Raw genomic sequence first — 16,454 nt, forward strand, 5'->3', positions numbered from 1 at the left:
GCGGTTCCCTCCTCTGGCCATGACCGCATCACCTTCAAAGTACATAATATATCTAAACGTCACGTTCATTTGTACAAGGAAATCAACATTTCCTAATGGATGCTTGATGCAGCTAGTGTAACATACATTTTTCTTCCTATTCTGGATAAGGAGATGAAGAGACATACTTCAAAACAAAATTTTCCATCGATGTGCAAGACCCAAAACATGAATTGCATAATTTCAGCCACAGCAACACAGAATATAAGGAAAAGAGCTTGATGAGCAAATACATTGTTTCTATCCCTCCTCTCAGGTATGGCAAATGTTTGCAACCCGTACCAAACTCTACACTAAGCCAAGAAAATGGAAAACCCTATTAAATGAGGGACGCAAGGAAGATGACAGTATCATGTCCAAAACAACTGTCCATTTCAATGTTACATGTCTCCACTGTAAGCTTAAGGGGCCCCCAGCCACTCATCCTTCTTTTATTACATTAAAAGCATTTTAAAATCTTTAACCCACATGTAATCCTTTAAATATGTTAATACAAAACAGTTATTCAATGCATGCTGTGTATTTTGCATTTGAATACACGTCCTCTAACTAAAACATCAACTAAACCCACATCATTTTAACATTACCACACACTGTCCATTCTCTTTAGCCCCTAGCGAATGCACTGCATCAAAATGCATGTTAACACACCCGGTTTACAATCTAAGCCTATAGAAGAATATTGTCTGCACACCAGTTGTTCTTAAAAAGAAAAATATGAATATTCACACACACTTATATATATGTATAAAGTTAGTCCTTTCTCATATCGGCACTAATTTGTGAAAGGCTTTCACATGTCAATATCTTTAGTTCTACTTATGGTCTTTCTGTAGCTCTGGTATACCCTTATTCATTTAAGGAGTATTTACAAGCTTCTAAAGGTGGGGCCCAAGTTAGTTTTAGTGGTTTTTTTGTTGGTCACCCTGACAAGTATTGCCGTGTTGCCTTAGTGGGGCTTCCACCCCCCCTTTCTATAAAGCCCACATGCATAAATTGCGCATTGTGCTTGCTCTTTGGAAGGTACTATATGTGGAAAACAGTGCTTGCAATGAATTTAATGTAGAGAACTCCAATTTACAGTATATTTTCTTATACACAGTATCTTATACACATGTAGGGCTATCCATAAAGGTAATTGAGTACTGCCTTAAAGGCAATCATGGCAAAGCTTATTGACAAATCTTTAATAAAATACATAGACCCAAATGAGAGTGAAGTTCGTCCCTGTTTGAGAGACCTTCTATTCTCTCAGTGTACTGCAGTAAATTAGATATGGAAGATATGCCCTTTCATTTTTCTGGTTGGATAGTCATTCCTGTATCTTAAAAAAATCATTGGGTATTCGTTTACTATTTCTCACTCATTATCCTTTACCATTTCTTGAAAGACATTTCCATGGTCAGTGGGGGTGTGCGGGGGAAGTCGGTGTGGCGGTGGCCCATGGTAAGCTATTCCTCCAGACCTCTGGTGGATCTTGTATCGTTGTCCCCGTGCTGTTGTATTGTGTACTGTATGCTTCACAGATGTCCACATATCCCACATCAGTTCACGCCACCCCCCTAAACGGTTGAACTCATTTTGCACTCTATTCAGCATGCCGCCAGATATTTTGTGAAGTTCTAGATGTTCAAAATTCCAATCTGTGACAGCAAATGTGGCCTATTAACTTAAGCAGTGCCATATAGCTGTGCTGTTCTTTCATCAAACATACTAGATGGAGGGACATTGTTCCATCGCATAACATCAAAGGTGCTGTATAAGGGTTGGATCTCTAGTAACATTACTATGGGTTCAGAATTCCTAAACTGCAACACACCCAAGCTCTTTTGAACGAGAGAGATGCAACTTAAAAACAGTGTGCCGTCAGTGTGAGTAACCAACACCTTTTTGCATAATCAGTGCATAGTCCATTTATTTATTTATTTTTGGCATTTATTAAGCGCGAACAATTGCCCGCAGGCGTCTCGGCGCTATACTGTTTTACCCTCCTTTATGATTTATGCAGTTTTTCAGAGGTTGAAAAGCCAGGTTTTCAATTTCTTCCTAAAGGACAATAGATTTGGGCTTGATCTTATTGTTTGTGGAAGCGTATTCCATAATCTTGGGGCGGCAGCTAAAAAACGTCTGTCTCCCCAATTGACCAATCTAGTCCGTGGCACTACCAGGTCATTCTGTCCTGCAGATCGTAGCATTCGGGTGGGAATGTACGGAACAAGGTGGTCGCACAGGAATTGAGGCGCTTGATGGTGTAGTGCCTTGTAGACGATACATAACGTCTTAAATTTGATTCGGTTCCTAACAGGTAGCCAGTGGAGACTCCTCAAGGATTCGGATATAGGTTTAAATTTAGGAATGTTGAGGAGAAGTCTGGCTGCTGCATTTTGGATTGTTTGCAGTTTCTTAATTGTCTTAACTTGGGCATTTGCAAACAAGCCATTGCAGTAATCCAGCGCTGATAGGACCATTGCACTAACCAATGTCTTTCCCACATTGGTAGGAAGAAAAGGAATAATCTTCCTTACCAGTCGAAGTTTGTAGAAGGCTTTGGAGGCCGTCTGATTGGCATGAGCCATGAAATTTAGGTTATCATCGAAGATGACACCCAAGTTTCTCACTTTCGTAACTGGTTCAGGTACAGCTCCGAAAGATGATGGCCACCAAGTAGGGGACCAACTAGGGCTGAGGTGGCCAAAGGTGACCACCTCGGTTTTGTCGGAATTTAATTTCAAGCAGTTTGCTGACATCCATTTTCCAATGGCCAGCATACCTGTCTTGAAATTTTCCGCTACTTTTTCCCCATCATTTCTGACAGCCAATATCAACTGAGTATCATCCGCATATGAGGTAAGGTTCATCCCATGCGCTTTGATGGTGTTAGCGAGGTCCGACACATAGATATTAAATAGTGTCGGACTAAGGGATGAACCTTGAGGTACCCCACATGGTAGTGATAGTTCAGCAGATTCATATTGGCCCAGTATGACTGCCTGGGATCTCTCTGCTAAAAAAGACGCTATTAAGTCTTTTGCTAGGCCTTGCACGCCCATCATTTCGACACGGTTGACTAAGATCTTATGGTCAACATATCAATTATATTGGTGCACCGTGCTGCATCTTCATTCATTTCTCAGTTACAAAGCCTTTTCCTACTTTTCATCCCTTGCCCAACCCACACACCAACATCACTTACTTCACATCCTACTAAACCTTGTGTTCCCTTCCCAAAAGTCCATAGTGTACAAGGCTGTCTCCACCTGGAACAAATCATCCCATACTCCACCCACGTTATCCTGTCTTAACTACACATGCAAGTGTTTGCACTCTCATTAACACATTTAAGGCATTCTATATTCTAAGAAACAAAGAATAGGGAATAAGCAATGAGAGAAAGACACATTAAATATGGGTATTCTCAATATGCAAGACCATTACGGACAACATGCAGTTGCGACCTGCTGAGACATGTATACCCACATATAATAGGAATAACATAAAACCGAACATGCACAGACCCATATGAAAAACACATCTTTTCTTCCATGTCTTGAAACCTAGGAAAAACATGGGAGGAAACAAAATACACTTGCAATAATCAAATATTTTAATCATATATATATATATATATATATATCTTGACTCCCGAAACGCGTTGATGGATGTAACTCTTAAATGAATAAGCCTGAACCAACGATATCCTTGCTCGAGTGCCGGATGATTTCCTTGTGTTATATGAATGGATATCCTATTTTGAATATACATACATACACATCCCTGCGTCCAGGGTGTATGGCCAATTATCAGGACCGCAAATCTTAAGAATATCCAAATATTTATTATTTATCAGCATTCGCCACTACGGAGAATATATACTTCAACTGACTGAACTATCCTTTGCCTCCTGTGTGCATATAATACCCTTATTGGTAGTCACTGGTTATTGTGACAGTCTGTGGCTTTACGTCTGGAACCCTTCCCAGAGTTTGTGGTCAGCCAGGGAAAGCAGCCTAAACAAAAAGTGAAGTTAAACTCTGCTGACCTATCTAATATGAAAACGTTTGTATATGTCTTTATTCTGTTATCATTCTGTTCTATGATAGCTCATTCTGCATTGTACAAATTATCACTATCCAATCTTTCGCTTTAATGGGGATATTGGTGTCGCCGGTCTCTCGAATGGATCGTCATCGCGCAGAATGACAGTAGAAACATGAGATGGCAATATTCCCACTGCCCATGTATCTGGACATTCTCTAGTCTGTCCGGAGTGCCTCTCGGTATGGGCTGCGGACACACGCTCTATTAGTCCTTGACCCTCCGCCACTGAACCACAGCCCAACTGAGCCAAATTGTGAATCTCCTTCAACAGAGAAGCGGTAAGATAGTCATTGGAAATTCTATCTTGTTGCTATAATTCAACATCATGTGTTGTGTGCTATGCAGAGAGCTGCTCAGTCTACTCTGTGCCTGTTGCATCCCCCAATTCTGTAGATACTCCTTACGCCTGTTGCATCCCCCAATTGTGTAGATACTCCTTCCACCGTGCAAGTAACCTTGTACCAGACGCTCAAAGCCCTTGAGCGAAATCTGTGGGTTCGAGGCATGTGGGCTGCTAAATTCATATCTTGTGCATAGATCGCCGCCTAGTGTTGGGTCCGGATGATTGCACATTGTTGTCCTGGAAGAGTCTTCGAAGTATCACGAGATAGGTGGCTCCTCCCCTGGACTACAGTGCGCATGGGCATCGACTCCATCCCCAGATTGTTTTTTTCCGCCATTGGGTTCGGATGTGGTTCTCGACGTCTCCGTGTCGGAACCGATAAACTTTGTTCTTAAGGCCAAAAGGCCTTCGTTACCAGCGTCGGTATTGTTTGCGCACGGTCTCGAGCGTCGTCCGACTCTCGGAGCCGGAACTCAACGGAGTCAAGTCACTCTTCAGACATCGAGGCCCTCTCGTCGCAGCAAGACCCGACAACATTACCATGGAGCGGAGCCCATTTAAATACTGCCCCATCTGTGGATCCAAATATCCACACATCGATGTGCATCCGGTCTGTAACAAATGCCTGTCACCGGACCACAACGAAGACAACTGTATGGCCTGCTCTCAATTCAGGTCAAAGAAGACGCTCAAGCATCGGCGCGCGGCGCGCCTCGAGGCCCAGCGAGCGGCACCGGCACCCGACGACATATTCGACGACCCCGCGGTGGAAGGCAGTAGCCATCATCTCCAAATTTCGCCTCCGACGACGGAGGTCCAGTCCGATGCCGAGGAACACGTCAAAGGGCACGGCCAGGACACTGAATACGTCGAGGAGGTAGGGGACGACGAAGAAGTTTATGGGGCCGCGGAAGATAGCTCAGAGGAAGAGCTATGCCCCGAAGTCTATTTGGTTCAGGCTCAGGTCACGGGATCGCCACTCGGCCTTACCCACGACCCCGCACCGCAATCCCCGGCCCCGCCTTCTCGCCCGGCCACGGACACTCAAGCGGAGCCGCCATTACCCGTATCGAAACCGAAAGCGAAACCTTCGGTCTCTACGGCTCCTAAGATGGCCGACGTCCAGCCAAAATCGAAACCGAAACACACGGCTTCGACAAAAGACAAAATGGCCGACGTCCAGGCCAAATCAAAAACGAAACTACCGGACGCGACAACACCAAAAACGGACGACGTCCGGCAGACGATTTCGAAACCGGCTCCTTCATCGGCTCCGTCCTCCTCCGGCACACAGAAGTCGAAGAAGGTTGTCGAGACGGCAGCGCCACACAAGGTGCACAAGGACTCGTCCTCCAAGAAGGCCGTCCATCAAGAGTCGGCCTCTGTTGCTCCGGCACGGTCGTCGAAGTCGGTGCACACGCCTTCAGACGCTCCTACGGCGCAGCCAACTAAACGCCCAGTCGAACAAAAGTCGACTACAAGCCACGAACCGAAGGCCGCAGGCACTACGCATCGGCACAAAGATGTCGACTCTGCAGCACCGGCGTCGGCGCCAAAGTCTACAAAGGACACGCGCCACAATGCGGCAGAAGATTCGTCGACGCACATACCGTCGACACCGAGGGACTCCGACGCCACCGGACACCGGCCGTCGGCTACCACACCCTCCGCCTCCTTCACCGCGCAGGTCACCGACTCCCTGAAACGGATTCGGGAAAAAGCTTTGTCGACGACGGCTCCCACGCCGTCGGCTCCAAAGGAGGTGGACGCTCCTCAGAAGTCATCAGCCAAGCTGCTTTACACTCTTCCACCAAAGGTGCCACCAAAGGCGTTTGCACCTAGATTGGTGCCACAGACTTCGGCTCCTTCGGCGCTTCAAGCCTCAGATGACCAATCAGAGCATTATATTGATGCCCACACGGGGAAACTGACCATTTACAAAAGAAAGATCACTTCCCAACCACTGGAATCATATGTTATTCCACTGAAGAAAAAGAGGACAGCACTGGACAGTCCTGCCCTTATTGAGCCCATTCTACCACCACCACGACGGAGTCCATCACCTTCCCCAAACCAATCAGGGGGAGAGGATGATGAGGAAGACGACCAATACAATTTCCCAGTGGACAATAACCCTGATGTTCAGCAGGACACATATGACGACACTGGGGACCAAGGTGGACAGCATGTGGTACAAGATCCACAAGTTTTTGGGGCCCGTACATCTCCAACTGAGGATTCTGCAGCATTTAATGCTTTAATCGAACGGGCAGCAGCAAATCATGATGTAGACATGCATGCAGACCCGGTGGAGGAAGACTTTTTGTTTAACACTTTCTCAGTCTCAGAAAGAACTGTTAAAATACTTCCTATGCTCAAAGGTGTCCTTAGACATGCCCCAGAGATCTTTAAGGAACCTTCCAGGGCAAGAGTGGTGAACCCACGTATCGAAAAAAAAATACAGGCCAGCACCTGGGGATCCTGCATATATTCGAGGACAGTTGCCTCTGGACTCGTTGGTGGTTGCCAATGCCCGCAAGAGGGCAAACTCCCAAACTACGGGTGACGCTCCTCCCCCTGACAAGGAGTCGAAAGTGCTTGAGGCATTCGGCAAGAGGGTGGCTGCGCAGGCTGCCAATGTATGGCGTATAGCGAACACACAGGCACTATTGGCGCGTTACGATAGGGCGCATTACGACACCCTAGAACAGCTCCTTCAACATCTGCCTGATGAGTATAAAGAAGCAGCCGAAATGCTCATACAAGAGGGAAAGCTTATATCAAACGCTGCAATAAAGTGTGCGCTTGATGTGGCAGACACGGCGGCTAGGGGGATTAACACTAGCGTCATGCTAAGACGACAAGCTTGGCTTCGTATATCTGGATTTAAGCCTGACATCCAAACTACAATCCTCAACCAGCCCGTCAATCCTGACAGACTGTTTGGCCCAGATGTAGACACCACACTTGAAAAGATTAAAAAGGACAACGAGACTGCTAAGTCCATGGGGGCACTTCAGTCCCAACAATTCAGAGGAAACACTTTTCGTCGCTCAGGAGCGCGTGGTGTTACCAGAGGACACTTGGGTCAACAATCACAATTTACAAAGGGTGGTGCACCATCCTCCTACCCCAAGCAAGGTAGAGGGGGTTACCGAGGTAACAGTGCCAAGGGCAGAGGCAGAGGGAACAACAACTCCCGTTCCTCTGCCGCCAATAAACAGTGACTCTCTGTCACTGCCCCCCGACCATCCAACACCTGTCGGGGGGAGACTCCAGCAGTTCCTGCCAGTCTGGACATCCATCACCACAGACAGGTGGGTGAGAAAACGTATCCAATACGGTTATTGTTTGGAGTTAACATCCACTCCTCCCAACATTCCACCAAGACACCGTCCTATGTCGGCAGAGCACTTGCACTTATTGCAGCAGGAGGTCTTGGTAATGCTGCAAAAAGGCGCAATAGAGCTCGTACCAATGGAGGAGGAAGGCACAGGGGTCTATTCCCTGTACTTCCTCATCCCAAAAAAGGACGGATCCCTCGGACCTATTCTGGATCTACGCCCCCTCAACATGTATATACTGTCAGAACACTTTCACATGCTGACACTGCAACAAATTCTTCCCCTGCTAAACCAAGGGGACTTCCTGGCAACCTTGGACCTCAAGGATGCTTACTTCCACATCCCACTCCACCCATCCCACAGAAAGTACCTCAGGTTCACCATTCAAAACAAACACTATCAGTTCAAAGTCCTACCCTTCGGGGTGACTACTGCCCCCAGAGTGTTTACAAAGTGTCTGGCGACAGTAGCGGCGCACCTCAGACGGCAGAACATACCTGTCTACCCCTACCTAGACGACTGGCTTGTTCAAGCGAAGTCGGACATACAATGCGCCGCGGACATGTCCCACACTATTCACCTCCTTCACAGTCTGGGATTCTCGCTAAACTACCCAAAATCGCACCTTCAACCAGCCCACGTACGGCAGTATCTAGGCGCGACAATAAACACCCTGACTGCTATGGCTCAGCCAAACCCAGCCAGGATCAACAGCATCCAGTAACTAATCCAACGGTTCAGACCGCAACACTCCCTACCAGCGAGAGTGTTCATGCAGTTGATAGGCATGATGGCCTCCTGCATTTTCATAGTCCCGCACGCGAGGTTGCACATGCGTCCTCTCCAAGAATGCTTGGCAAATCAGTGGACACGGGCTCGGGGACAACTGACAGACCTAGTGTTGGTGACCGGTCGGGCATACAACTCTCTGCATTGGTGGAATCCACACAACCTTTGCAAGGGACGACCGTTCCAAGAGCCAGTGCCACAGATTATCCTGACGACGGACGCCTCTCTCCAAGGATGGGGAGCTCATGTGCTCCACTACACTGTGCAGGGACTGTGGTCCGCTCAACAACAGAAGTTGCACATCAACTACCTGGAATTGATGGCAATCTTCATGGCGCTAAAGTCCTTCAAGGTACATTTGTGCAACAAAGTCGTGTTGATCCGGACGGACAACATGACAGCCATGTACTACATCCAGAAGCAAGGAGGTACTCACTCACCACAGCTGTCTCACCTGGCTCAGAGCATGTGGAAGTGGGCCATTCAGAGGAACATTTTCCTCATGGCAGAACACCTCCCCGGCAAGGACAATCAGATGGCGGATCTGCTCAGCAGGTACAGCCATCAAATGCACGAGTGGGAGATTCATCCATCAGTGCTCCACCCGTACTTCCAGCAGTGGGGTCATCCACAGATAGACCTGTTTGCCACAAGGGAAAACGCAAAATGCCAAAGCTTTGCCGCCAGGTTCCCTCATCCGCAATCGCAGGGGAATGCGATATGGATGAACTGGTCAGGCAAATTTGCGTACGCTTTTCCCCCAGCGCCTCTCGTTCCGCTGGTGGCAAGAAAGCTAAAGCAACACTCGATGACTCTCATCCTAGTTGCTCCAACATGGGCACGCCAACCATGGTACACCACGTTTCTAGAACTTTCCGTGGTACCGCATCAAAGGCTGCATCTCACACCCAGCCTCTTGACGCAGAGCCATGGCGACATTCAGCATCCAGATCCGCAACAGCTCAATCTGGCGATCTGGCTCCTGAGGTCTTAGACTTTGGCTACCTCAACCTGCCTCCTGAATGCATGGACATCATCCGGGAGGCAAGGAAGCCCACGACCAGAGCTTGCTATGCTGCAAAATGGAAGCGGTTTGTCATTTACTGTACAGACAACAATATCAACCCGCTAGATGCATCCATTCCTAACATCATCTGCTATTTGTTACATCTTTACAAATGCAATCTGGCGTACGCTTCCATTCGGATACATTTATCCGCCATAGCGGCTTACCTCCAGAATAGGCAGCACCTCTCTGTTTTCAGGGTGCCTGCCATTAAAGCCTTCCTGGAGGGACTGAAACGAGTCATCCCTCCTAGAACTCCACCAGCTCCTGTGTGGAACCTCAATGTGGTCCTCACTAGGCTGATGGGCCCACCTTTCGAGCCACTGCACTCCTGCGAACTTCAGTTTCTAACGTGGAAAGTGGCTTTTCTCATTGCTATCACGTCGCTCAGGCGTGTTAGTGAGCTGCAAGCGCTCACAATCCAAGAGCCATTCATCCAAATACACTCTAACAGGGTAGTGCTCCGCACTAACCCCAAATTCCTTCCAAAGGTGGTGTCACAGTTTCATATCAACCAAACTATTGACCTGCCTGCATTTTTCCAAAACCCGCAAACGGTAGCAGAAAGAATGCTTCATACATTAGACGTTCGGAGGGCGCTAATGTACTACATTGACAGAACACAACCCTTTAGGAAGACACAACAACTTTTTGTTGCCTTCTCAGCACAACACAAAGGCAACCCCATTTCCTAAGCCGGAATAGCCAGATGGATTGTTAAATGCATTCAGATCTGTTATCAAAAGGCTAAACGCACTTTAACAATACCCCCAAGGGCGCACTCCACACGCAAATTGGGGGCCTCCATGGCTTTCCTGGGGAACATTCCTTTAGAAGACATTTGTAGAGCAGCCACATGGTCTACACCACACACATTTACCAAACATTATTGCGTAGATGTGCATTCCAAACAGCAAGCAGCTGTAGGACAGGCTGTTCTCAAGACACTTTTTCAAGCTTCTGCAGCTGGCACGGGCAACCGCCCTTAATGGAGGGACTGCTGTGTATTCTATGCACAAGATATGAATTTAGCAGCCCACATGCCTCGAAGTGAATATGCTACTTACCAGTATGCATCTGTTCTTGGCATGTAGGGCTGCTAACATTCATATCGCCCGCCCTCCTCCCCGGTGCCCGTAGCGGCTGCAGACACTCTCTTGCATTCATCATTAGCATGGACATCCTGTACACTGTTTCACTCCATCTCTGCCACAATGGCTAAAAACAATCTGGGGATGGAGTCGATGCCCATGCGCACTGTAGTCCAGGGGAGGCGCCACCTATCTCGTGATACTTCGAAGACTCTTCCAGGACAACAATGTGCAATCATCCGGACCCAACACTAGGCGGCGATCTATGCACAAGATATGAATGTTAGCAGCCCTACATGCCAAGAACAGATGCATACTGGTAAGTAGCATATTCATTTCTTGTATAAGAGATAGTATGTCATTGTTATTGAGACCCACGAGGGGGTGATTCCTCCTCCCCCACCTCCATTGTTGAATATACAATAGCTGTCCTTACTTATTTACTAACTGTTTATGAACTCTAGACACAAGGATGTGGCGACTTATTCACAGACACACATTTTTTGCAATCAGCCCTGCGCAATGTTATTAGTGGAAACAAAATAAGCATTTTGGTCATTTCATCATTCGGAGGACAAGACAGCTGCTACTAGTTCACCATGAAGCATCCACAAGTGGGAGAGTGTAAAGAGTGGGTTGAACACTGCATTCACTCACACATTCAGCCATGTACAAAAAAAGCAGGGTATTCTCCCGGGAGCAATGGGAAAACAATGGTCACTGCATGTGAAAAGAAATATTCATAAGACCAGAAAAACAAATAGTATATACCATATCACAATACTAAAAGACATAATTAACAGCTAAAAAACGTAAACCACCCAAAGCCTCTTGTCATTAATCTCGCCCAAATCAACACTTGTCACCCTCCTATCCAGGGCATTCCGCACCTGGATACAACCGGAGACCCCTTATGGACTAGGCGCCTGGAACAATGGGATTGACAGAACTGCAAGGGTGCACCCCACAGCACCTGTCAGACCCACAGCAGGTGCAAGTCAATACAGAAGGACTACTACCCTCCTCACAAGGACCACTACCCTCCTCAGAACGGCCACTACCGTCCCCTGTTGGCCAACAGAAATCATAAAGCTTCTGCTATACCGAAACCTGTGCACAACCAAGACATGCACACTCCACTGCCTGGGATAGCCCCCAGTGCAAACACAAAAGTCAATTGCCTGGGACACATACCAGTTCGAAATCGAAAACACCCACACCGAGGTTCCGGGGCAGTCCCCTGGTCCAAATGCACAGTGACCAGCCAAGCACCCCTGCCCAGCAGGATCTGTCTGACACAGGATGTCAGATGGCGCAACTGCCAACTGATCGTACACCCAACCCTCAAAAGCCTGACACAGTACAGATAGCGGGAGTTGGTGCCTTGGGGCCAGTATCCAACAAATGAACAACTCCATAATATTAAAACCATACAAGGGACAGGATATACTGAAGGAAAGCCAACAATACATTCGTATAGGAACAAAGAAGAGGCTGAGCGAGTAACAGGAAAAGACCAGGAAGGGGCCAAGTACTCATTGGTTCTGACCCAGCTGTGGAACAAGGAGAGATGCAGAGGACCTGATGCGAAAGAGCACAGGCCAGAGAACTCTGAGAGGTTGTCTGTCCACCGGTCTGGAGCGAAGGCAGGCAGGCCGAATGCAGTTGAAGTCACAACCCTCTTAGGTGCAGCATTCTTCACCAAATATAAAAGTCTACAAAATAAAGTACAGACTAAGACTTCATCAAGGTTCATAGTCAAAATGTAATATTCATGTACTCGGGAACCATAGGCGAAGCCACCTAGGGTTAAAGTAGCAGAAGTCCAGTGTGGTATTTTATAATATAAACGACAAAAGGCATGCTAAATACTTATCAAATGAACATACAGTTTCAAGGATATTTCCACAGAATTATGAACAAATACATTGTGCGTTGCTGACCAGACAGGACACTATTACACAAACATTAGGCCTATAACCAATCCGAGAATAAAGGTGATACGTGCCAGTGGTGTGATACAATATGGACATTGTGTGATTGCCATAGGCCAGCTGCCTGCGCGTCAGTAGACTGTATTTGCACAATACCGGTCTAAATGTTGTGTCCCCCAAGTGTTTTCCGATCAAGCCTTGCATAAAAGCTGTTTACGAACAAAAGGGTACATAGGTTCTCTGAAGATCACTTGCCTTTTGCACACATTCTGCAGTCCTCTTGTAATCATTGAGTATCACGAAGCTGTTCAGGCTGTTGGCATTAGAGGATAATCCTAAATGGCTTCCACACCTCAAAGTCAGAGGCAAAAGGACAGGAAGAAACAAAAATATAATCAATAATTGTAGAAGAACCTGTCCCATCACTCACGGTCTGTAGAACATTACAAGGATCCTGCCGAACCAGGAGGTTCACCTGGGAATGATTTACAAATAGTGAATTTAACCTGTTTCCTTCCTAGAAATTTATGTTTCAAATGGGCCTGATCACGAGTTGCCAGATCGTCATAAGCGACAAATCCCCATACAAGAAACAATCGGTACAAGGGGGTAAATTAAAATCACCCATCAACAAGAGAATGGTAAAGCCAGAAGATGTGACAGCAGTGTTGCAGCGGAACTGAGTCCGATGCCCGGCCAGACCCTGCTCCCTTCAAGGGGGGGGATATATAGTTATAACAAGGACCCTCAGTTGATTGGAAAAGGTCAAAAGTATACCTAGAATGAAGTGAATAGGTGAATCCACTATCTCCATTTTGCAATTGAAACTAACTCTGATAAAGGTGGCAAGCCCACCTTTAGCTCTACCATTTGCAGAGGGCAGGACAGGGGATACAAATAAGGCAATGCCATATAAGACCAGGGCGCCCTCTGTGAGCCACATCTCTTGAAGACATGATGTCATTCAGGCGTATAAAGTCACTGCACTCCTTCTCCCCTATCTTCCCTAACCTTGAGTGTGTTGAGTGTGTTTGGCGCGGTGGTAGAGGTTTCTAGCAAAACTGCTGGAGTAGGGGGCAAAAGGTCAGATGACACTAAGTAAGTCCTGGGTGTCTAGATCGGCCAAAATCTCAAAGCGGTTACAAGGTTATGGGCCAAAAGAGGCAAGGCGGAAGATGCACGAGGCGGTGGGACAGAACCCCCCCCCCCCACCTCCGCATAGAGAAGACAGTAGAGGAGGAATCGACCTGAATATACCCCTGATCACACACTAGCCGAGGAGTATGGGGCCCCTCGGGGGTAGAAGGGCTCAACTCCGCACTAGAGGAACTGGTGGGGGAAGGACAAAGCCATCACTAGTAAAGGAAAGCCTACTCCCAACCAACTCTATTTCTTTGGACACCGCGCTAATACACAGGACCCTTCGAGTGGGATCAGTAGCCTTCTTGTACCCCTGTATCAGAAAACGGGTGAATTCAAAAGGGTTATTTGCCCCATTGTTGCCAAAAATGTATGGCCCCTCACAAGATATGACAAATGACAGCTAAAAAACAATTAAATAAACGTAAAAGCAACAGTATGCGCATCCCCCTCAAGTCCAATGAGTCAATATGGACCGTTGAGAGCAAAAGGTGTGAGACAGGCAGCCCAAGAGAAGAAAAGTGGCTACTGGTCTGCTGGAAAGTAGCAAAACACAGCAGGGGCCGACTAGCAGAATGAGAAGACACAAGTTGAAAAAGTGTCCAAGCAGGCCGCGATAGGAAAGATAAACCTCACCGGACTCACAACCATAACAAGATTTAGAAACAGAGCAGCATGTGTGCTTTAAAAGTTAAAAAGTGGTGCAGTGTGCGGAGCGCTTTTATCTGCTTTGCTTGTTGTTTAAAAATGCAGCTTGGGAGGAAGTGCTATAGCGATTACTTCCAAAATAGATGTACATCCAGAAAGTGGGGCAGAATAAAGCAAAACCTCTCCCTTTCCGCTCAAACAGCTCCACTAGAGCTGCGGAAGATGGAAGGGTAGGTAAGGAGCAGTAAATATAAAAAAATGAAACCCCTTCCCTTCAACACAATCCCCAGATGGCTATAAGTGCCGAGAAGCATCAACAAACTTACAAGACCATATGTAATGTAAATGGTCCTTATGTAAAGCGCTCTGGTACCTTGGGGTAAAGTTAGCGCTATATAAAGTCGCAGTAAAATAAATAAAATAAAACACAATCCCCAGATAGCTATAAGTGCCGAGAAGCATCAGCAAGCTTACAAGAGCATATGTGATGTAACTGCTCCTTTTGTAAAGCCCTCTGACACCTTCGAGAAAAGTTCGCACTATAAAAAGTCGCATTTAAATAAATAAAATAAAACACAATCCCCAGATGGCTATAAGTGCCGAGAAGCAGCAGCGAGCTTACAAAAGCTTTACAACAGCAACAAGATTTAGAAACAGAGCAGAATATGTGCTTTAAAAGTTAAAAAGTGATGCAGCGTGCGGAGCGCTTTTATCTGCTTTGCTTGTTGTTTATTAAGTATGCAGCTTGGGAGTAAGCACTATAGCGCTGACTTTCAAAATAGATGTTCATCCAGAAAGTGAGGCAGAATAAAGCAAAACCTCTCCCTTTCCGCTCAAACAGCTCCACTAGAGCTGCGGAAGACCGAAGGGTAGATAAGGAGCAGTAAATGTAAAACAAGAAAGATAGGCAAGAGTGAAACAGAGCAAGCACCAGGATTAGAGTAAGGAACGAGAAAAAAAGCAAACAAAGCAAAAGAGAAATGTGACGAGGAAAAAAAGTGAAACGAGACAATAATGTTAAAAGAGACAGATAGAAAACAGGAGGGAAAATGAGAAGCGACATTAAGAGGAAGGCAAAAGAGAAATAATCAGAACCTGAAACAGTGGATAGGGAAAACACGAATACCATACTGATGAGAAGATAGACAGCAGAGAGTACGTGCGGGAGGGAATGGGATAACAAGCTCTCTGCATTGCTGTGGCGGGGGGGGGGCAGGGGAGCTGCAGCCTCTGAAGTCTGATGCCTAGGCACAGACAAATGGTGGTGTGTGATATGCACGTGGGGGGCGGGGAACGGCAGCCTTTGAAGTCTGATGCCTTGAGGCTCAGACAAAGGGTGTGTGTGACGTGGCTGGCGTGCACGCACCTGTCTCACATGAACTGTATGGGATGCGCAGCCGTTTTGGTAGACTTTTCTTTTCCACTTACTATAATTCTCGCCAGCAATGCGCAAGCGCATTGGCAGGCGAGACCTAAAAAGAGGATCTTGGGAGCCCTTTAAGGAAACCTGGTCGGGGGTAAGGTAAAACCTCTAGAGTTAAGAGCGTTCAGCCACCAAGGCAGACAAAACTGAACAAACCGAGACAAGGCCCCGACCTGCCTCTTCCTGGCTCTTACAGACGCGGGACAGGCCCGTCCTTAGACCCAGCTTTGCAGGCATGCCTTATAGCGCTACAGAAAAAGGTATATGATGTTGCACAGGGTCTGCCTCTTGGTGTCCTGCGGAAGCTGGCAGGTGTAGTCCCGGCAATCTCAGCTGCTACACCACAGTTCTTCCCTTTGCTTTAATAGAAAACTAATTCCAGGATTGGTGGGCATGTGTATTGCTTGCATCATCATATATGCATTCACATGCTGATTGAAACTGGTATTGGGAAAGCCAAAAACGTTCCTATTTAAAGCAAAACCAATGCTTAATGTTATAAAGTACAGATTTCTAAAAAGCTTGTTTTTCTTGTGCTT

The 16,454-nt window shown here is 46.9% G+C and overlaps 1 protein-coding gene across 1 annotated transcript in view; it reads left to right on the plus strand.

Moving 5' to 3' along the window:
* Positions 1-16,454, plus strand: part of PARG (poly(ADP-ribose) glycohydrolase) — a 911,041-nt gene that overhangs the window by 83,278 nt on the left and 811,309 nt on the right. The window lies entirely within an intron of this gene.

This window comes from Lissotriton helveticus, chromosome 5_1, assembly GCF_964261635.1.
Source record: "Lissotriton helveticus chromosome 5_1, aLisHel1.1, whole genome shotgun sequence".
NCBI classification, from domain to species: Eukaryota; Metazoa; Chordata; class Amphibia; order Caudata; family Salamandridae; genus Lissotriton; species Lissotriton helveticus.